We start from the raw sequence: 25,154 nt of genomic DNA on the forward strand, positions 1-25,154 counted from the left end.
TAAATACGACGGTGATCGATCAATTATCAGTTACTGAGTGTGCAGGATTAGTCCTGCTCACGTCTCATGAATCACCCTGTATACAATTTCAAGGTTCCTTTGATGACGAATTCTCGTTACAAACTTTCAGTAGGTAATTTGTAGGTTGCGCAGGGAGGCCTCTTTGGGCCCGATTCGGATTTTGAAATAGACATCTATTAGACATCTTTTAGACATCACCAAGATACGATAACGATATGTTTAAGATCTAACCTGTCAAATTTGACATTTGCGCGATTCTGGAGATACTTTTGAACGATTTCCACAAGATATGACTTAGAGATCCAATTCACATCTAATAGATATCTTATCTCAAGTAAATCTAAAGTAAAAGTGACATTGGTTGCCCGAATTGCGCTGCAAAAGAGAACTAGTTGATATCTAAACTATAACGTACCTATCTAGAATGGATCCAGTACGTGTCGTCTCTTGTGAATATCTTGAATTCGGTTCGAATACGGCAGTTTGAGTAGTTTACCTATTGCTTTAATTTAGATTTTTCAAAGACTAGGAACTAGCCCCGGCTTCGCATGGTTTAACAAATTATACACCTAAACATTTTGCAAGAATCACTGTATTGATATGTTCAGTAGTTTTTGAGAAACGATACGATTAGAACAAACATACAAACAAACGGACGCGGCGCGTGTTGATTTTTAAGGTGTAGTGATATATTTAGTTCATAAGTCATTTTTTTGTCTTTTTATCTGTAAATTAGGTACAGTTTGTTATCACATAGTATGTAGTAAGTACTTAAGAAATGTTACTGACGATTAAAGTGTACTTAAAAACAAAAATTCTTAACACATACAATAAAAGATATTGAAGATCAAATTGAATTTAGATCTACATAAACGCTTTCAAAGTCTCGAGTCATAAAGTAACAAAGCTTCCATGCCTTCAATGCAGTTTGAAGGGTATAACAATATTGATAGGTTAGTTGGAATTTCAAATTTTGTTCGGACCCTTTGCATTGCGAATATTTGTTTTAACTCTCAAATAAACCTTACGTCCAATCGTGATCGATTTATCTCAATCTAGACCTTTGTGTCTATTCTGCTACTATTTGAGGTGTAATTTTAAAGGATGACTCACGTTAGACCGGGCCGTGTCGGACAGTAATTTCGGTCTAAACTGTTAAACTAAGAACATTAATAGGTAGGTAACGACCTAAATATGTTAGTTTTCTTACGAGTGTCACTAACATTTTTATGATCAGAGATGTGACTTATTTGAAATACTTGTATTTAAAATGCAAATACAAAATGCAAAATACCTATTTTGTATTTTGTATTTAAATACCTTTTGAAGAAAACTATTTTGTATTTTATTTGAAATAGTTTTTGGGACCTATTTTCTATTTTCAAAATACAAAATACTTTTTAGTAGGTAGTTAATGAGTAATGTAGGTAGGAGTTACAATCTCTTCTGATGTTACAATCCTGGCAACTCTCTCATGCTTTTAACATGGAACTGTTGAATCTGCTGGTTAGTAACGTCGCACATGACCACAAGCGTAGCAAGTGCTTAAAAAAGTGGAATCTTGAGTGTTGCGAGGGTTTCAAGGCACGAGAGGAGAACAAACTTTTTTCCCTGGTGAAACACAAACGAGACGTTTTCATCACACTAACGAGAGGCATTATAATAGCTGTAAAACATTACAAATTAATGCTTTAAAAGTTGGCCGTTAAAAACCATCATCCACACCTACATCCTACCGGTTAATATGAGCAAACAACTAGAAATTTGCACTTTAGATAGAGGATTGATTTCAAAGAATAAAGAGAGTCTTTTCAACTCAGAGTACCTTTTATCGCAAAGTATTTGTATTTTAAAAAAAGTATTTTGAAAATACCTATTTCGTATTTTGTATTTAAATACAAATTCAAAAACTATTTTGTATTTTGCATTTGAAATAGTATTATCCAGGAAGTATTTGTATTTTGTATTTAAATACTTTTTATAAAGTATTTTTCACATCTCTGTTTATGATTAGCTAAATATGAAAAAATGCGAGATTAACCTTTGTAGTTAAACAAGTAAAATAAATAACTTGGTCTAATGGATTACCTACAATTTTTAATATTTTCATACGAAGTAAATATAAGACGAGTACTTAAATCTCGCGACAAGCTTTTATATCATATAAATTGTGTAATGACATTAAAAATGATAATATATTTTTTTTTAAAGTATGTTATTCTTTTTAACGCATTTAAAAAGTTTTTTACTTTTAATTTATTTATGTGAGTGTCTTACTTGTAGACGTCATAAAATAAATTGAATATTAAAGCTTATTTTCTTGCAGGACCGTTATAAGCTTATTCAAACTTTATAATTCTTTAAAGCTCTGTAATGTAGCTAAACAACTGAGTGGCGGTGACCAACAGGACAAATCGCGACGCCCTTGTTAACAAAATACATATATGTAAATGAAAATACATATGGAATTTAAAAATCTTTATGTTCAGACACATACCTAATAACCCATAGATAAGTAACTTAAAACTGGTATCATGACAAACTAGTAGTTTCGAAATATATGTATACAGTTTATAATAAGTAGGAATGCAAACGTTTTCTTTCATTGCAATAGAAATAATGAAACTTCGAACCAATTCACATTTTTCATCGCTGTACTTAATTCCCCACGTCCAAAAAACAAACGCACTTGCGCAGAGCATGCATATTCATCCCACACGTACCTACACTCCACAATGCTTTTATTGCTATAAAGGAAATGCTGGCTATTCTCTCACAAAATGTCAACAAGGCTATTCAGACTTGGAAGTAGTCCATAAATTAACCTAAACAGGATTCAATGGCGTATTTACTTAGGTCCTTGATCCTGCATAGGTATAATATAATGTTTGCGACCGTAGCTATAATTATTAATTTAGTTTACCTACAACTTAAGTACATAGGTACCGTAAAAGTGTAACACTTTGCCCTTTAACATAACTTTGCCCACCGCCACACACTTCCGTTAAAGTGAAGTAACTTAAAAGTAAGTAATTACAGATACACTTTCTGAAAAAGCGAAGAACTTTTAAGTCAAATGTGACGAAAGATAGAGGGGAATGGAAGAGAATAACATGTTGTGCCGACCCCACATAACATGGGATAAGGAAGTAGAAAAGACTCCAACCAAAACCTTAAAATGTTAAAGTTGGCTCGATAGAAAAAAAACACTAAAGCTTGTCTTAAGGGGCCCACTGATTACCAGTTCACCAGAAATTTGACTCGCTCGGGCTGATATCGTCCGGCGAACTGCTGGTAATCTGTGGGCACCTTAATTTTCATTCAATTTCGGTTGTTACCATGCATTCCATAGCAGTAAAATTTAAATAGCTAGTGATTTAGCCAAGGTATCTGACGGGATAAATTTTAAACAGAAATATATATATGATATAGTCAGGGTCATTGAGATAAAAGTCTTTTTTTCTTTCTCATTTTTAGGCTTTACGCCGCCTTTTCAATCAGAATATTTATTCGTTCCAAAAACCAACCAAGACTAACCTTTTGCCACTGAACAGGTACATATTTTTGCTGTAATGCAATTTAGGACTAGTCTATTTGAGATCACGAATTAATTAGTCAATTACAAATAGTATCAATCCGCAAAAATAAACAGCGCTCCCCGGCCCGGCCATTTGTTCTGCCGACTATGTTTACCAACTTTATCAATTTGCCAAATAGCGACGAAGCAGTTAGATTGGATTAATGTTTGGAAATTCACTTGTTTTCTTGTTAACCGACCAAAAAAAGTAGGTGGTTCTCAATTCGTCGGAACCTTTTTTTATTATGTTCCCCAATTACTCGAAAATGCCTGGGGGCCTAGCCAAAACGCATTTCGAAAAAAGATATCGCTAACGAATCGATAAAAAATGTATGGGAATGACAGGTACCGTAGATGAGTTTGTCGAAAAATATTAACGAATACAAAAATGTTAGCCAAGTTGCAATGTTGTAACGAAACGCAAAACTTTCGTTACTGGAATTCGATATCTGTCATACATTGCCTAGCCGAGTGACACTTTTGACATGCGAAATCGAATCGTTATCGCCTCCTAGGTGTCGATACGTAGCGAGAGCTATCCCCTTGCAGATAACTTATTGAAGCACAAGAAAATGCCGTATAATAGTGTTTGTAAATTAGAATTTGTAGTAAAAAGCATACTTTAACATTATTGTGGGCGGCGAACAACGCGGAAGTCTCGCTTAGACGCAGGCGCCGTCTGAAAAATCGCCTATTGGAACTGCTTAGGAAAGGACTGCCCTTAGCTGGTGGCTGGTGGCTTTATGCTACGGGGTCAGATCAAAGGATAGTGGGCCGTACGCAGCATTTCACCCAAAGGATCCAATGTGACCGAGGCGCTGAATATCTACCTATCTATATTGACAGTGTCATGGAAAAATGGATTATGCACCCACAAATGCAACACGAAACAACGTCCCTGCAAAGGTAAGAGTGAGCCAATAACTTATCCCCACATACCTAATAAGTATATAAAATATGTAATTGATGCTAAAATAACTTCTTATGTGTTCCTGTTACGTCTTCAAATATAAACCGATGAATGGTGTAGATTAAATTTGGTACCCATATGCACACAGGCAAGCACTTGTTTCTCAATAGGAAAGTGAATTGATTGTGTAAAGGCAAAGGTATATAGGTAAAGGCTTTACAAATATAGATAAAGACTCGGGAACAAATGTTCTTCACACAAATAAATGCCCTTCCCGGGAAGCAAAACCATAACCTTCATAGGCAAGGTCACTAACGACTAGCAATATTGTAGTGTCATCCCATTTTCTTAAATTGATTTGAAAGAGACGAGACTACAGTGTTGCTACTTTTTGATTTCTACAATTTCTTGTCGAACTGTACAGTAAGCTCAAGAAGACTTGTGTTGTGGGTACTTAGGGTACTTAGATAACTATATATAGATGGTCAAACCAATTTGTCACTCAGTAAGAACCAGGAAAACTATACTCATACTTTTGGGTGCTAGTACTAGTATATGACAAAGCTAGTATGATTCTCTCTGTCTTTGTTTGAAATGAGACAGTCCTTTGACAAACTATACTTAAATACATAGACAACACCCATGACTCAGGTACAAAATATCTGTGCTCATTACACAAACAAATTTCCTTACCGGGGATTCAAACTCAGGATTAATATCAGATTAACCGGCAGGGTCACTAGTCACTACCCACTAGGCCAGACCGGCTGTTGTTATGCATATAAATTATCAACCATATTAATGAAACTTTTCATATTATGAAACATATTGTATATGACTTCTTTTGGCAGGCGCAGGTACAGTCAGCTGCAGAGAAATGGTACCACTCCTGCATACAAACTTCTATGTAGCGGTGGTACCTTTTCTCTGCAGCTGACTGTACCTACACACTATATAAAAATATATGTACTTACACAAAACATTTAGTTTTTTTTTGTCATATGACTGGTAGAGAATAGATAAATATTATAACCAAATGTTACAGAGTTTTTTGAAAAACTAAGCATTCATTTTGTTTCAGGTGACTTGGATATTCATTGCAGCCTTGACATATTTATGGTGCTCCAAAGCCAGGGTCAAGGGAAGAAACTATGACACATGTACAACCACAAAAATATATTGAGTGTTGTTTTACTATTTTAAAACACTACATAATATATGTGCAAACAAGAAAAGAATGCTTGGCTACTGATTTTATGCTGCCGGCGAAAATATCTGCTGTATCTTTCATTAATAGATTTCCAATAAAATAAATTAACTTTTAACCCAATCATTGTTTCATTCATTTATTTATGGTGGTTACCACCTTAACCTTTGGTATGCTTAGGAGCAGATCTGCTCCCATGTACTTACCTATATTCAACTTTAAAAAATGCATTAATTTTGACGACCGGTCTGACCTAGTGGGTAGTGACCCTGCCTGCTAAGCCGATGGTCCTAGGTTCGAATCCCAGTAAGGGCATTTATTTGTGTGGTGAACACTAATATTTGTTCCTGAGTCATGGGTGTTTTCTATGTATATAAGTATGTATTTATCTATATAAGTATGTGTCGTTGCCTAGCACCCATAGTACAAGCTTTGCTTAGTTTGGGGCTAGGTTGATCTGTGTAAGATGTCCCCAATATTTATTTATTTATTTTATTTTATTTAATTATGATTGATATATAAATTACAAATTGTTGACAGGAGCATACAAAAGGTTAAATATGAATAGCCAGTAGCTTAGCGGGTGAGATTCCCTTCCCAAATTTCCATTCAAAGCAAAGATGGTAGGTAATTAAAAAATAATATTAAGTAATAATATGATTTATTGGTTTTGGTTTCACAGGCAGCTTTTATCTTATCTAATGCATAACATCTATGTATTCAATGTTCGCTTGACTTTTGTTAATTTCGAAAATGTTTGAAGTCTATGAAGTAAATGAGTTCACTGAGGTTACACTGATTCGGGCAAACCTGTTCACAATTTCACTTCACGGTTTGAATCATTACTAACACTTAAAGTATTGTCTCTTCTGGTCAAGTAAGCCAGCAGTGCACGTCCTTAGCACTGGTAACTGCCATGAAGGCGTCATTGCAGCGGCAGCTTTGACTGTTCGTGCCAACTTGGCGAGGACTTCTCAGCGTGGAAGAAGAGCCCGCGGAGCCCGCTCTTGCCCGCTCTGGCTGCGCCGCCGCCTTGATTGGGGCTGCGGTGACGACGGCTGTCTGAAATTGTTAAACTTAGGTCAAAATTATATGCAATTAACAACGCACTCTTCAACTATTACACTATATAGAGTTATTTTATCACGAAATTGTAATTAACTAAGTTAAACAAATGCCAAAATATTTCATTTGCTTACCGATAAAACAATTATTTTCTCCAAAATTAGATTCGCTGTTCACTTGACACTCTTGACAGCTGACGTTTCTTGACAGTTTTGAACGAGAACCACAGACTAAAATTAATTTTTATCGACTTGGCCCGTCGAATATGCGATAACTAAAAAGATTGCCTCTTGGCTAGGTTATTATAAACATTATCGACCAGTCGCTCGCGAACGTAGAGATCGAATCGATACGGAGCGAATGTAATTTGGCTACGGGCCCTGTACCGATTTGAAATTTTGAGCAGTTTTTGAAGAATCAACAAAAATATAAAAAAAATATGGTAGTTTTGTTAATTTCAAAACCACGCTGTCTCACTGCGAGTTTAATTTTTAGTGTTCCGCACAAAACTTTGTTACTATTGTGTTTTGCTCTCTGGTTGCCCTGAAAATCAGCGCCATAAGTACGTATAATTATGCCAAATGCTGAGTGGCATCCATTTTGGTGTTAGTATGTATTAGAATGAGATGTTAATTTATATTTTGATACCAAATAAACTTTTTCTATTCTATTCTTTTCTAGTTGGCTTACCCATATTATATATAAAAAAATAACTTTCCTCTGGTCACGCGTCAACTCGACTAACCTGCGGCTACATTCGTTAAAAACTTTGTGGGCGCTTTCCCCCCAAGGCTCCATAGTCTCAACCCCAAACGGCTCAAATATGCAACCACTATTTAGTCGAGATGACGCGTGACCAGAGGGCTGGGTCATATCTAGCGCAGCGGATCAGCATTGCCATACAACGTGGCAATGCTGCCAGCCTTCTGGGCACGCTGCCAAATAGACGGCGATTTGGGGCAAATTTTCTATTTATAGTTTATTTTTAAGCTTAGTTTTTAATTTTAGTTTGTATTTTCTATTTTAAGGCTTTTTATTGTTTAAAAAGAGTATTTGGCTGTATTTATGAATGAATATAACTTTTCTTAATACATTACTTTCCTCTAAAAAAATAAAATATATTTAAATAAAAAAACCCGCCTTCTAAGCACCCAGGAATACACCAATATACCAATAGGTATTGGTGTCAATTATTTTCTACTTTTTATTTCCTGGGCGTTATTTGAAGGCGGATTCTTTTTAATTGTCCGCTTCGTAGCCCTTTCTGATCCTGTCTCAGGTGACTTCAAGGGCGTTTAAATGTTGAATTGGTTTTCAAATAAAAACATGACGCTAAATATGCGTATTGTTTTAATTCGTGCGTATCCACTTCCATCAATTCGAAATTAAATGCGAGTGCAATGCACTGATATGGAGATTAAATTAGAAATTATTTTTATGACCAACATAAATGCAGAGGCGATTGGATGTAGTACTTATTTATTAATGGCCTCTCATTTCCAATTTCCACTGCAACTAGAACTATCGGCTTGATTCGGGAAATGAATTAGAGACTCACTAGATATGAAATAGTAAAGTTATGTGACGTTCCACGGAAAAAGGTATGGCGGCTGGCGCTTACGTCACATAGCGCCGCAATAATATTGGAGCAGCGTTACTAACAGCGTAACCGCCAACCGCCATGAGATACCCGTGGGACGTCACATAATTATCTTTACTATGAGTATCATACATATCTAGTTTTAATCTCTAATTCATTTCCCGAATCGCGCCGTATGTCGTTGACAGGATCCAATATAATTATGTACTTATATAGTCCATTTATATGTTACCAGTTCGTCCTCGCGTACCGTGTGAATGAAATGTGAGAGAGCAAACGTGCTTAAACATAATTCTCATCCCAGATTACACTGCGTTCTCTAGAATCTCGAGCCCATGTAAGCAGTGTAAATCCGTCTGCCATTCTCCATGGGTTAAAAATAGAAAACAGTTTGGCAGGCTGTATGACGCAGGTCGTCAATTCAATAATACATATTTAACCTACTGGTACACCATATATGCCTGGTTTCCCTCGAGTGCCGTCTCACATGCACGTTGGTGTGATTCGCAATTTCGCACGCAGTCGCCCCACCTAATACAAGAACGTAGGTACCTATTCATGTAATCATTACAAAGATATGGGTACCGATTCCAGAAAAACAGCAGCTTTCATACGCAACTCGTCGCCTCCCACAAACCTCCAGCAAACTAGATGGCAGGTAGGATGACTGGCAATCAATTTTCATGAATTGCAAATACTTACTTAAGGCAGTATATATAATCCTTATCAAATACCTACCTATTTAATATCGTCTTATTAACTATATATTCATAGGCACTAACGTATGTAAGCACTAGGCAGAATAGATAGTAAATATTACGGCATAATGCTCGTAACGAGTCCCGTGTGTAAAAAGTGTGTATGATGTTGTTATCTTTATGCGCAGATAAAACGCATCAGCTTCCGTTTACGACCGACTCCTGCGCACTAAATAAACTTATCATCACATTAAACGAGCAACAAAGAAACGGTACTTTTGAAAATGAACATTACGACAGCATATTGTTACGGTGATAAAATGATAGCAGCGTTTTAACAGTGCAAATCACAGGCGTGAGTTACGACTGAAGCAGAAAGTAATAACTCATGATTAAATGTCTTATTCTGTACCTACCTCCAGTACTGTACATCCAGATGCTAAATATATTTAATATTTATTTACAAAATTACCAAGCACAACACACCAATTTATTTGTTTCATAAATGCAACTGTAATTTTGTTAGAATCATTGTGGTTGATTATGGCTGTAGTCCACTCACATTAGTCACATTACACTTGACTCGGATACTATTTTAAATTTGGAATTTGTTGCCCTATACAATACGGTAAACAATTGAATGCATTTTCCAATTCTTATGGCTGTTATTATGATGTATGCGCAATACTCGTGATGACGGCTTTAGTGTTGCACTGACGTTCGAACAAAATAAGCAGCAATACAGTAAATACCTATTTACTTACGGATGAAAACTACGACACCGCAGCCATTTATTATCTTTGCTAGATAAACTGTATGTATAAGATAGATGTAAACATGAATATTTTTTTTATTACTAATGCACAGCAGATACTGCTTAAATAAGATTTTCGTAAAGACAAAGAGGTATTTTTTCATGGCTAAGACCAACATTCAACAGTGAACTCTGAAAATTTTAATAGCCTATAGCCTATTACTATACCGCGCTACGTACTATAGTAGTATACCCTATAATGGACGTGGAACCAGTAATGGGACAAAAAACCACAATTCCTCTAAAATAAGTATCTAAAAGTAGTTTATAAACACTGGATATATTTTTATCATAAATAGGAGTCGTAGAGCTGTTAATCCAGTAACTTTGTCGAATTTTGTAACCTGGCTCTTTTGCGTCCAATCCGGTAGTTCTGATTTTTTGCAGGCATGTTTATGATGTTGGCCCAACGAATAATCCAAGTTTGTGACCTCGAGCGCCTCGAAAGTTGCGTTCGGCGCTCGAGGTCACAAACTTGGATTATTCATTGGGCCAACATCATAAACATGCCTGCAAAAAATCAGAACTACCGGATTTGACGCAAACGTAAAATGTATAATTTTACTGTATTATGTTTATGTTTGAATTTTTATTCATCATCATCATCATCATCATCTCAGCCATAAGACGTCCACTGCTGAACATAGGCCTCCCCCTTGAATTTTTATTAAATTCGGTTAATTTTTAAGAAATGTGTGTCAACCCAAAAGTTGTCGTGCCACTAAAAAAAAATATCACTAAGAATTCTTAACAACTTCGCTAAGTGAGGTGAGTTAATTGCATTAACCATGAGATAAGGTATACAACACAATATGTTGTGACTCCACAGATGTAAAAAAATAGTGGTATTTGGCCCAATCCCATTATAGGAGCTGTAAAACTGCATACCTCCTATGATGGGACAATTGAAATACTTAATGATGCTTGCCATGCCATAATTTCATGTTTAAACAATACAGAAGTAAAATGTAGTTACGAAATATGTCAACCAGGAGGTATTCTCGGACTTCGGATAAATTAATATAGTTTTTCCAAACTTTTATTTAACTTGCCCTGTTAGTAAGTGTGGGTCAAATCTTAGTAGCTGAATTTGAGCCACTTTTCGATTTCCGATTCAGTTGAAATTTTGTGTAAGTACGTAATTAAATATGCAAATCAGATGATAATGCTATATTATGATAACATGGACCTGATCTGATGATGGAGACAGGAGGTGGCCATGGGAACTTTATCGCATAAACCCTAACTAATTGTGTTTGGGTTTATTAGAATTGTCTCGATGGATCTAATACAATAATAATTGGCTGTGGAAAGAAAAATACAGTCAGCGATCAAAGCTTATACCAAAAATTGATTTTTTTGCCATAACTTATTCCCCATTTCAATATTTTATACTGATAGAGCAATGCCCATTACTGGATCCACGTCCATTACCGGGGGCCCATTACTGGAGCTTTGGTGTCCATGACTGGAGCAAAAAAACATAGTTTTAATTTGTTAAGTATGTGGAAACTCATTGCAGTATCTTTGATACAACACGCCTAAAACATGAAAGACGGATAGGACTTTCATCTTTTAACACGCTAAGCGGTAGATAGGGAATGCAAATCGGTTATTTTCGGTTATTTTTTGTATGGAAATAATCGGTTATTAACCGAAACCGCGGTTATTTCCATACAAAAAATAACCGATTTGCATTCCCTAGCGGTAGACCATTTACATGTATAAGGGAAATATCATAAATACTCCAAATTTCCTCTTAAATGTCCCATGACTGGTGCTGTTACTATAATTAGGTAAAACAAAAAATTATTTAGGTACACATATTATTATACAATAATGGAACAAATTAATAAACAATTTAATTTTTGATTTTTAAATGGGTAGTTACATTAAATATAAATTATAAACGGAAATAATTATATGTCACATAGGTGCTAAAGAAAAAGAGACCAAATCCTTCGGTAGCCGAGGCCGAAATCGAACGGCCGTCTTCAGCTTACACGGCTAACGTTCTGACCGCTAGACCACCCGAACCCGGTCACCGGAGGTATTGGTCCCTTTTTTAGTATATAACATCTATATTACTTATCTATATATATAAATGCAAGTGTCCTGACACTCCTGACTGACTGATTCATCAACGCAGAGCCGAAACTACAAAAGCCAGAAAGTTGAAATTTGCACACCTGATTGCATTTATAAAGTGTACAAGAGATAAGAAGCGATTTTGAGAAATTCATCCCCTAAGGGGGTTAAAAAGGGGATGAAAGTTTGTATGGGGTTAAAGTTTTTTTTTAACCTAGGAATTTGAAACTTCGTAAAAAGATATATTATTAGAATACAAGAAAACTAATTTCAGCGTTTTTGAAAATTCATCCCCCAAGGTGATGAAAAAGGGGTTGAAAGTTTGTATGGATATCAAAATTTTTTTCGAGCGCGGGACTTGAATCTTTGTATTTGGGGGTATTATTAGAAGACAATAAAAGTAATTTCAGCGTTTTGTAAAATTCATCCCCTAATAGAGTTAAAAAGGGGATGAAAGTTTGTATGGGGTTAAAGTTTTCTTTTGAGCTAGGAATTTGAAACTTCGTTAAAAGATATATTATTAAAATACAAGAAAACTAATTTCAGGGTTTTTGCAAATTCATCCCCTAAGGTGGTGAAAAAGGGGTTGAAAGTTTGTATGGATATCAAACAGTTTTTCGAGTGTGGGCCTTGAATCTTTGTATTTAGGGATATTATTAGAAGACAGGAAAAGTATTTTCAGCGTTTTGTAAAATTCATCCCCTGACAGGGTTAAAAAGGGGTTGAATGTTTGAATCCATTGCAATGCTTTTGAAACTTCTTAGAAAGGCATAATAGCCGATTACAAAAAAAAGTAATTGCAACGTGTTTGGAATTTCAACCCCTAAGGGGGTTAAAAAGGGGATGAAAGTTCGACTGCGGGTGCAAATTTTATTTTAAGCAAGGAACTTGAAACTTTGTAAAAAGGTATTGAATTAAAATACAAGAAAACTAATTTCAGCGTTTTTGAAAATTCATCCCCTATGGTGGTGAAAACGGGGTTGAAAGTTTGTATGGGTATCATACATTTATTCGAGCGCGGGATTTGAATCTTTGTATTTGGGGATATTATTAGAAGGCAATAAAAGTGATTTCAGCGATTTGTAAAATTCATCCCCTAACAGGGTTAAAATGGGGTTCAAAGTTTGAATCCATTACAAATGCTTTGAAACTTCTTAAAAAGACATAATAGCCGATTACAAAAAAAAGTAATTGCAACGTTTTTGGAAATTCAACCCCTAAGGGGGTTAAAAAGGGGATGAAAGTTCGTCTTGGGGTGTAAATTTAATTTTCAGCTAGGAACTTGAACTTTTTGCATAAAAAAGGTATTAAATTAAAAAACATGAAATCTAATTCAAGCATTTTTGAAAATCATCGCCCAAGGTGGTGAGAAAGGGGTTGAAAGTTTGTATGGAGATCAGATATTTTGTGAGTGCGGAACTTGAATCTTTGTATAAGGGCATAGGTACCTATTATGAGAATACAAGAAAAGTAATTTTAGCAACCAACATCAAAATCCACTTGACTTAAAACTTCATACAACTTGCTAAAAAAGAAAAGTACTTAATTTCAACATTGCTTGGATATGAAAATTATAGGTACTAAAGATGTAAAATGTTGAAGATAAGATTCCACGCGGACGAAGTCGCGGGCAACAGCTAGTTAGTTTATAATTTATTTTACTTATTACAAACACTGGAATACTTTTACAAACAACACCCGTACAAATACGTCATACTTGTAAACGCAATCATGCTCGCCAGTCCGATTTCATTTGGCCGCAGTGTGCACTCGCGTAGCCATATCAACCGTCTGATTGACATTCGATTTGTTTTGTTCAGCCATCAGCATTGACCTAATAGTATTAAGGTCACATAAAACATACGAGGACTAGCTAGACTTTTCCACACGTAGTGTAAGTATATGTAACAAATGTACCTAAGTACTAAACGATATTGCAATGAGAAACCGAACCTTCCACCAGTGTGACTTGCATTTTCCGATCCCGAAGAAGTGTCATACCTATGATAGAAGGTAAAATTATCTTGCAAATGACATGAACGTTTTCATCCTAAGAACTCTTACAGCTGTTACAAAATTGCTTTTTAGTGGAAATTGCACGACGCTCATGGCCTGATTCCTTTATTCCAAAGACAGGTATGTAGGTTTAATAATACCTACATATATACCTAGTAATAAGGTCATACAAACTCTATGATATTCCTATTAGGTGATTCTTAATTATTAATTGCAAACTCGAGTCTATAAATCGCTCCGGCAAGCCGTAGCGATTTATATTTAACTTACTCTCGTTTGCAATATTTAACTTACGCCCCATGTTGCACAATGTACTATATCCAACCATCGAAGAATATACGTTATTTAAATATCAATTAACTATCATTTATTTTAATGAAATAGTGATGTTTCGCGGGACTTGAATCTTTGTATTTGGGGGTATTATTAGAAGACAATAAAAGTAATTTCAGCGTTTTGTAAAATTCATCCCCTAATAGAGTTAAAAAGGGGATGAAAGTTTGTATGGGGTTAAAGTTTTCTTTTGAGCTAGGAATTTGAAACTTCGTTAAAAGATATATTATTAAAATACAAGAAAACTAATTTCAGGGTTTTTGCAAATTCATCCCCTAAGGTGGTGAAAAAGGGGTTGAAAGTTTGTATGGATATCAAACAGTTTTTCGAGTGTGGGCCTTGAATCTTTGTATTTAGGGATATTATTAGAAGACAGGAAAAGTATTTTCAGCGTTTTGTAAAATTCATCCCCTGACAGGGTTAAAAAGGGGTTGAATGTTTGAATCCATTACAAATGCTTTGAAACTTCTTAAAAAGACATAATAGCCGATTACAAAAAAAAGTAATTGCAACGTTTTTGGAAATTCAACCCCTAAGGGGGTTAAAAAGGGGATGAAAGTTCGTCTTGGGGTGTAAATTTAATTTTCAGCTAGGAACTTGAACTTTTTGCATAAAAAAGGTATTAAATTAAAAAACATGAAATCTAATTCAAGCATTTTTGAAAATCATCGCCCAAGGTGGTGAGAAAGGGGTTGAAAGTTTGTATGGAGATCAGATATTTTGTGAGTGCGGAACTTGAATCTTTGTATAAGGGCATAGGTACCTATTATGAGAATACAAGAAAAGTAATTTCAGCAACCAACATCAAAATCCACTTGACTTAAAACTTCATACAACTTGCTAAAAAAGAAAAGTACTTAATTTCAACATTGCTTGGATATGAAAATTATAGGTACTAAAGATGTAAAATGTTGAAGATAAGATTCCACGCGGACGAAGTCGCGGGCAACAGCTAGTTAGTTTATAATTTATTTTACTTATTACAAACACTGGAATACTTTTACAAACAACACCCGTACAAATACGTCATACTTGTAAACGCAATCATGCTCGCCAGTCCGATTTCATTTGGCCGCAGTGTGCACTCGCGTAGCCATATCAACCGTCTGATTGACATTCGATTTGTTTTGTTCAGCCATCAGCATTGACCTAATAGTATTAAGGTCACATAAAACATACGAGGACTAGCTAGACTTTTCCACACGTAGTGTAAGTATATGTAACAAATGTACCTAAGTACTAAACGATATTGCAATGAGAAACCGAACCTTCCACCAGTGTGACTTGCATTTTCCGATCCCGAAGAAGTGTCATACCTATGATAGAAGGTAAAATTATCTTGCAAATGACATGAACGTTTTCATCCTAAGAACTCTTACAGCTGTTACAAAATTGCTTTTTAGTGGAAATTGCACGACGCTCATGGCCTGATTCCTTTATTCCAAAGACAGGTATGTAGGTTTAATAATACCTACATATATACCTAGTAATAAGGTCATACAAACTCTATGATATTCCTATTAGGTGATTCTTAATTATTAATTGCAAACTCGAGTCTATAAATCGCTCCGGCAAGCCGTAGCGATTTATATTTAACTTACTCTCGTTTGCAATATTTAACTTACGCCCCATGTTGCACAATGTACTATATCCAACCATCGAAGAATATACGTTATTTAAATATCAATTAACTATCATTTATTTTAATGAAACATCACTAATTAGTATAATTAACTAATACTTTCAAACACCAGTGATTATATTTTTAAGTTCATTACCGCTTGCTTAGGTAATGTAAAGTACCGAGTTTGGCGCGAGAGCAAGTTTAACTTTTTCGTGTAATTGTATTGGTTGTTTTTATTATACCATGGTGTGTGTTTAATAAGTACTTTATCTGGTGAATAAGGTATTACAAGGAATTAGAATTTTTTTGCGACATTATGAGTCTTAGTGATGGAAAATACGAGTCGTGTGATAGCAGCAACAGTGATGACGAAATAAGAATCGTTCGAGCATATAGAAATAGAAAACGGGTACGATACAGCTTAAAGAAATATTTTATATTTTCGTTTCCTTAATGGGCAATTTGTCTCAGGTATTTTTCTTCTTAGAAATTGTATATATTTTTATACAATATCTTACCAGGATACTCGGAAGGAACCCGAAGGATTACGGAAAGTAATTGTTTTGAGTGATCGCGTTAATAATTTAAATTTACTGTGCAATAGCGTCAAGGAACGCGAGGTAAAAATCCTTCTATTTTCTCACGAGCATCTTGAGAATGTTGGAAAAATTGTCAATTATTTTAGGCTAATGATTTCATAGCTTTATTTTTAATAGCTTCTATTAAGCTTTAAACAAAAGGTTAAAGGTACATAAATAATCATACAAAAGTAACTTAAATATATCTAAATATTAAAATATTTTAATCTAAAAGACCTCCGCGGGCTGTACCGGGTGCAAAGGTGCCCATGATACTTGCCGCGTTACCACGTTGGATAGCGAGGGCCAGCCTTTGCACCAGGTACGAACCCGCGCGAGCATCAGAGGTCCTCTCCCTGATTCTACCTCCCAGCTCCCTTATAAAAGCTATGGCGTCAGACCCCCAACACCCCGTTACCTCGAAGGCGAGTGGCACAAAATAATAATTCGGCTCAAGGTCGGAGTATTTTATGCGCTTTGTTATTTATTATTATTGAAAATTATACTTAGGTATATAAAATCGGCCGTATAAATAGACTCATAGACCAGCGGTGGAACAAAAATGGGTTTTGATAACATTAAAGTTTTTTCTTTTTTGATATGTTATTGTAAGCATGTTAAATAACATTCATGTAAAAAGTTAGAAAATTTTAGGTGGAGCGTTCGGCCATATTTAAATATTTCAATTTTTGCTAAATAACTATGTAAATATAAAATTAAAGTTACAAAAAACTTTAACATATTCAATAACACTTTAATTTATTCACAATATTCGGTTTTTAGAAATCTGGAACAGCTGCTTTCTGGTGAACGTAAAAACACGAATTATTATGCAAATACAGAATTAGAGTAGCTGATATTGCAAAATTACGATATTATCTATCAACTTAGTATACATGTAAAAAGTTAGAAATGTAGACAATGTGCTTGTCTAGATATTGATTTCTGGTTAAGCAGTATAGCCAATATTGAATTAAAGTTTGTAGAGTTAATATTACACGGTCATAATAAAGATCTTACTTCTCACACAAAAGATTAGAAATATAAAATCACGGCGACACTAAATACTGATACGTAAGTATGCATTCCGAGCTTATATTAAGTTACATTTCAAACGCGCGGCGTTTTCGCGCGCCGCGCTGTGCGCCGCGCTGTGCGCCGTGGCAGGAGGCAGCGATCGACGGTCGCGGGCTAGCGGTTAGCGCGGTGCCCTTAAAAATACGCAAAGCGTTTATAAAATGATTATCAATGGTAAATAGTTATTTTACACAGTACACTAATGGAAACTTACCTTCCCTTATTTATTTCTATATGTACTAGGGATTGCCCGCGGTTTCGTTTACGTAGAATTCGTTATCGTGTTAAGTATAGAAATAATAGATATATTTGAAAATTATTTTAGGTGCATTGTCATACAGATAACTACCCTTGTTAAAGTATTCTTCAAATTCAATACACAGGTGCCATTTCAATATAATTTTGCGTAATTTGGCGCTTTTAGGTTATAAATGACCAGCGACATATATTTTTTAAGAGCGATCATCTCCGATAATATTTACTTTATTATAAAATCAATTTCAAACTAACGTTATTCAATATATATCATTTTAACGTCAATATTACCAACCAACTGATCCTATTTACCTACGGAAACAACTCAAAATTTGCATCAAATTAAATGCCACTTTTCTTATCCGTTTCGAACAATCAAGAGGGCCTTTACGAGCTGATGTGGTGAAAATTTTATTTAACCTTCGTCCCTTGAAACCTTCACTACCCTCAAGGTTCAACTTTACGAATTTCAATTTTAGAATGTTTGAATTTGTGAATGTATTTCCTGCCTCGCACAGCCAAACTGTGGAATGAACTGTCCGATACGACCTTCAAACCTTCAAAGACCCCCATCTTAAAGGTCGGCAACGCGCTTGCAACCCTTCTGGTGTTGCGGGTGTCCATGGCCGGCGGTAATCGCTAACCACCAGGTGATCCGTCAGCTCGTTTGCCTCCTATTTAATAAAAAAATGCACGAGCGGTTAATCAACAACTTTTCCCCTTGTAAAACAAATAAATAAGTAGGTGAGGTGCAGGCATATGAGGCCCGGCGGGTAACAAGGCCCAGCATTCAAAAGTAGCAGTTGCTCCCTATTATTCCCAATTATTCTGAATTTCTACTTGTTGCTTAGAAGGCCCACTGTCAGTGCAGGTAAAAAGGTCCAGTCCCGGGCCTTATTGAATGTATGAGATGAAATATTAGATTAAAATATTTTAAGTAAATTTTGAATATTTTTAATCTCTTATTAATAAGGTCGATTTGAAGAAACTTCTATGAAATTATGACTTATAAATAACACTTGCACTGCGTGGGCTGTCAAAATTGCTGCAGACTTTTCTTGGTCTAACTCTAATAATGTTTCACTTGCTTTATTGACCTAAAGACGTTTTAAAGAATCAAAAAGTCTAATAACATTGAGGCACTTATACTTTTTAAAGGTACTGCCTTGTACTATTTACAAGTGACTTTTTTTTGTTAATACATAGGTAGGTATTTACATTTACGATAGAGGTGCGAAAAATAGATATTTTGCAACGAGTGACGAATTTTAAAACACGGCCAAAGGGAGTGTTTTAATGTGCTTATTATAGCACCGGTGTCGTAATGTAGCACCAGATGTACTGTAAAAATTATGTTAAAAGATAATACTTACTGTTACGAATAAATATTTATACTGTAAAAAATTATCCCACCAAACACATTTTCATGTAAATTGTTGCCAAAACGAAACCATAAGACTCGCACTGTCAAAAAGTTGTCAGATCTCTAATCTGTGCCTCCAGTGTAAAAGGGTTAAACTCGAGTTTGGCCAAATTACAAATTTTGCCAGTAAAAGGTTTATTTCATGAAACTACATCTTTTGTGCTGACACCCACTGCCCTATGACTTCTAATTGCTGAGATATCGATTGTGCAAAACGATTAAATTTTTCCAAAAATCACAACCATTATGTTCAAAACGATTTATTTTTATATGATCTCGTTTAAAAAATTTGTAACTTAGCATCGTGTTACGAACGATGGTTAAAGTAAAGTTTAATCTTAGTGAATAAAATACATTTCAAGAAACATTTGGTGTAAAAAAATCAAAATTTACTTAGATCTATTTCAACTACCGAGTCTAGTTCGTGAATGACGGTAAAACTTAAGTTTTTTTATTATTCACAAACATTTTTTAAGACGTCATTATGTGTAAAGGGGTATAAATAATTTACTTTGACCGTTTTTCACGATTAACAATTTCAACAGAGTAATTAAATATATTAAGTCACTCTTTAATTACATTGATATTATTCTATTTGGTTTGTCTTTTTTACCATCAATCTACAAAAAATGCAATATTTAGTTCCCAAAATGGTTTCTTTACACAATACAAAAGTTCAAAAAGATTTTAGCAACACTAGAGAAAGTGCAGTTTAACCTTTTCACACATTCATAATTTTTGTGAAAAGGGATATAAGTTGTTTTTGAAAGCCAATATTTCCGTTACTTTCACATAAGTCAGGTTAATTTAAATGACAAATTATAATTCACGACTTAAACTATCTAAACTAAAAACAAAAACCTATTTTTTTTAGAAACAATGCAGAGAAAATACGGTTTGAAACGTTTTTCGGCCATACTGAAAAATTTCATTTTTTGAGTTTAACCCTTTTACACTGGAGGCACAGTCTTGTCGAGCCAAGCTTCAAACTCTACAAGCCCTAACTTCACTAACTCTACACCTTAGTCAAAATATGTGGCTTGGCTGTTTCGCTACCGCCACATGGGCATAAGGTGAAAAATTTATCTAATTCATTATTTTTAGGGTTCCGTACCTCAAAAGGAAAAATACTGAACCCTTATAGGATCACTCGTGTGTCTGGCTGTCCGCCTGTGACAGCCTATTTGCTCCGAAACTACTGCACCAATAAGTTGAAATTTGGTATAGACATGTAAGTCTATAACCCAAGGACATACATGTAAAGTAAATAACAGAAATTCAAATAAAGGGGTCACTTTTGAGATGAATGATAAATAGAAGAAAAAAAATATATCTTGTTATATATCAAATGAAGGGGCTCATTGTGAGAATCTTAGATATATTTTTTCATAATTTTAAAATAAATAGTTTAGATGTTATTTAAGAAAATACAAAAAATGACCATCCCCCCCCCCCCCCTTATCTCCGAAACTACTGGGTCTAAAATTATGAAAAAAATACACATATTAGCTCTCTTCCTATAGATGACAGGAAAACCTATTAGAAATGTGCAGTCAAGCGCGAGTCGGACTTAAGTACCTAGTTTTCCGATCCCTACGGGTTTTTTAAAGACATTTTACTCACTTTTCTTTAAAAAAAAATATATTGTTAAAAATTGTGTAATGTACGGAACCCTTGGAACGCGAGTCCGACTCGCATTTGGGCGGTTTTTGTATTATACTTACATACAATAGTTCTTGTAGAAACGAAACGGCCAAGCCACATACTTTTGGTGTAGAGCTAGTAAAGTTAGAGGGCTTGTAGAGTTAGAAGCTTGGCAAGAGATCTGATAACTTTTTGACAGTGCGAGCCTTATGGTTTCGTTTGGGCAACATTTTACATCAAAATGTTTTTGGTGGGATTTCACTTCTTTTTGTAAGTTGCATATGACAATCTTCCATCCCCTAATTTAAAGGGTTGGGGTGATTTACTATTAAAAATCCTGAAATAAGTATCTGGGGGCATCTGTTACACAATGTACTTCTTACTGATTCCCCATATAAACCCTTCACTCCGTAAGGGTAAACTTTGGGGTTGAAATCTGCCTTCACCCCGTAAGGGTAAACTTTGAGGTTGAAATCTATTCTATATCCTTCCCCATAACAATACCTATCTACATACCAAATTTCAACTAAATCGGTTCAGCGATTATTGATTCCCCATATAAAATTAAACCCCCTCTTCATCCCCTTAGGGATAAAAAATTTCAAGTTTTTGAATTTATTTGTTGTTTGTGTACTAAAACTATCTTACATACCAAATTTCAGCTTCTTAGAGGACTTCAGGAAGTACCCGGTATTGATGATCATCAAGTGAGTGAGTCAGTGACGAAATCAAAGTTTTTAGATATGAATAAAATCTAAAGTATAAGAGCTATGCAATTGATATGCTTAATAAGTCCGAGAACTTTGTTTATCTGGTATAATCCAACCCCAAGTTATGAGGGTTCCAAAAAACGACGAAGCGCTTCGAGAAAAGGTAGATAGTGCCCGTGCGCTTTGCTCGTCTTGGCGGGGGCACTTCCGTGCCCCCAGATGTTAAAATATGTTACTACTGTAACTAATAAAGATTTATGTTTAGTTACCTACTACTTTCGCGTAAACTAGACAATTTTTATATCTTTAGTTATTAAGGCCCAAAATAATTATTTTCACTTATTATAAATAAATCCTCCTGATATGAAGTATCAAATATTGTTATTTGTATATGTATAACTCTTAAGTTAAAAACAATAAAATCTGTTATTACCTACTGTCAAAATGATTATTTTTTGCGGGATTAAGTAATACACTGCTAGTGTTCAATAAGGCCGATAATTGGACTTTTATAAAAGGTTTATTTTCCAAGAGTATCGTAATATTTTTATAACTATTTTGGTATAATGAAGAAACTTAAATAAATGAGAAACCTATTTGAGTGAGTTTTTCATACTTCATATCCTGTTCATTAAAAAAAAAACCTTTTAATTTAAGGTGGGCTGTATATAGGCATATACGGCCCACACGGAATATACAATAAGGTAAGTGAGGCCACTTACCTTATTGTATATTCAGGATGTATACCGTGTAATATTGAGCAGTTAGTTTATAATATACATATTATGATATTGACGTTGAATAGGACAGGACATGACAATAGGAACCAGAAGTAGGTATAGTTGGTCAAACCAATTTGTCAGTAAATAAAAACAAAAAACTATATTCATCCTTTTCTTTTGGGTGCTAGTACTAGTGTAAGTCAAAGATAGTATGATGATTCTCTCTGTCTATGTTTGAAATGAGACAGTCCTTTGACAAACTATGTATAGTAAAAAATAGTTGTGAATATCTTGTACATTTTTATTACAATATTAGTGAAGATAATGAAATATAGCTGGTCAAGCAAATCTTGTCACTAAAAAAAGGCGCGAAATTCAAATTTTCTATGGGACGATATCCCTTCGCGAATACATTTTTCAAATTTGCCGCCTCTTTCTACTGACAAGATCTGATTGACCAGCTGTAGGTATTTTTACGTAATAAGATATTTTAATTTCACGTAATGTCCGCATCTAATTTGTATATGTGCACGGTAAACAAACAAATGAATGATAAGAAAAGACAGACAGTGTTACTGAGCGGGAGGTGGGGCGAGGGGCGAGGTATAGGTAGGCTATGATAGGCTCTCGAGCGCCGCGCCGGCGACTGACGGACCAGCGCGGCGTATGTATGAATTTCGCGCCTTTTTAACTAGATTTTACTATTACAATGCAAGCTACACACAGAAATTTCTTACTTTCCATAATATGGCTGCGTATATTATTTTATAGTAATAGACTTATTTTTACAGACTCTAATTCAATATTAGATCTTATAGGACAAAAAACGCATATTAATTCTAAAGCATATATCTTATTCTTCTAGCTTTTTAGCTTGCCTATTAACTTAAAAATTTAGATATGTTGTTGTGGATTTATTAAACTTTAATTCAATATCGACAAAATAATAAGCTAATTATAGTTTGACAAAGAAGCACGTTAAAAAAAATTCTAATAATTTTACATTATATAGCGTCATACATATTATAAACAATGGAATTTAAACATTGCACTTTAATTCAATATTAAAAATCATTACTAAAAATATATAAATACCTAATTTATATCTAACGCTCGTTCTAACTTTTCATCATATATTGCAAATATGCTTAAAAATATGTCCCATATCAGATAAGTATCACTTTTTCAACTTTAGAATTATCAAAACTTTTAGTGCAAAAATCCGGTCCCACTATTGAGCTATCAGTGGAGTTTTAGGGTTGAGCAAAATGCAGAGCAATTTCTTTTTTCAAACATACTGCATAATTTATACCGCGCGAAAATACAGCAGTTGCTTCGCTCCTTAGTCTAAAACGAGCACTAATATATAATTTAAAAAGGTGTACATAACGCAATTCTATTACTTAATAATCAAGTAATCCAAGTATAGCAAACCATCATGAAGTCAACCATTCTATTGTCTGTAATATAAGTGAATTGCATTCCTACTCAAAGTATATCATGAATGTTAAGTGGGTTTACTATTCTTTAGATACGATTTAAAGGAGGATTCTAAGAAGCCCGCACATTTACACATTTATCTGGGTCACTTTTGTTTGTTTTAATCTCAAGGTAATCCTTGAGATATTATTTTCAACATTATTTACGAGGATCTATATATTATGAGTAATTTATTTTGTGCACACATATGCAACTCACGTAACCCGGGGACGCAGACAACTGGAGATGAGTTAGACAATTAAAATATAAGACCTAACAATTTAATTAACATTGAAGTATGAACGCGACCCTCTGATGTACCTACATGCAATGAGTATCTACTTATTGCATCAAATTCAATAAGTTACGTGAGGTCCTATTTCATTCAAGAAAGTGGCAGTGGAAGTGGCTATCGTTATCGCATGTCCGCCGTAGGTACATTTGTAATGACACGACTCAACTGTCAAATTTTTAAGGACGACTGTAGAGTAGAAAATAGTCGTGGAATGTATGGAGCCTTCCGTTCACTGATAGGGCCCGATACATTCCACGACTCTTTCCGAAGAGACTCTAGAGAATGTTATATATATAATTTAATTTGTCACAAAACTAGCGATATGGTATTGCAGACTATTTTTCCTTAAAAACCCTTAATGACACTTTTTCCAGTAAAATTAGGCTTTCAAACAATCACCGACGATTTTCGGCAGACAATAAGGTGGGTAAACGTACACGGTCCCAGTACATGTCATCATTAAAATTAAGTCATTGTCAATAGAGGTAACAGCATGATGTCATCTATTGGGCTTTAGCATGTCGAGCACTAGTACGTTTACATTACGTCGAAAAAGATTTCATTTAAAAGTCATCAAAGACTGCAGTATGTATGATATATAATGTACATTTTTTGGTGCGTCCAACACTTGACAATCCAGTCAAGTGCCGGGGTGAATACCCAGTTTCTTAACCAAAGCCGTTAACTGACCATTACTCGTATCATTACGATTCCACGACTACAGATAATGGTCTTGTGTCACGTCTGCATTAGTACAGGTAATATCCGTTTTACTCAGTTTCCTTGTAACGTATTGTCATGCTAATATGTAGTTTGTGAAGGTGTACCCGCTTACTCGCGATCTATTGTTAGAGGAACATATGGCATACTTACTTATTTAGATGAACCAATAACACTTCGGTAACATTATTTAATACCTAAATCGTTTAGAATGCAAATTCCAGCGATAAAAACTTATTAAATCGGGGGGCACGGCAGTGCCCCCGCCAAGTCGAGCGCGAAGCAAACACTGACGTAC

General features: G+C 34.9%; 1 protein-coding gene and 1 long non-coding RNA gene across 2 annotated transcripts in view; one reads left to right on the forward strand and one right to left on the reverse strand.

Annotated features, from left to right (window-relative positions):
• LOC134663735 (uncharacterized) overlaps window positions 1-25,154 on the forward strand; it is a 118,479-nt gene that overhangs the window by 20,755 nt on the left and 72,570 nt on the right. The window lies entirely within an intron of this gene.
• Window positions 6,360-7,146, reverse strand: LOC134664141 (uncharacterized). Its single transcript, XR_010098213.1, has 2 exons — window positions 6,915-7,146; window positions 6,360-6,777 (listed from the first exon to the last, which is right to left on the reverse strand). It is a non-coding gene; the product is annotated as an uncharacterized LOC134664141 (long non-coding RNA).

The sequence above is a fragment of the Cydia fagiglandana genome, chromosome 4 (genome assembly GCF_963556715.1).
Source record: "Cydia fagiglandana chromosome 4, ilCydFagi1.1, whole genome shotgun sequence".
Taxonomy (NCBI): domain Eukaryota; kingdom Metazoa; phylum Arthropoda; class Insecta; order Lepidoptera; family Tortricidae; genus Cydia; species Cydia fagiglandana.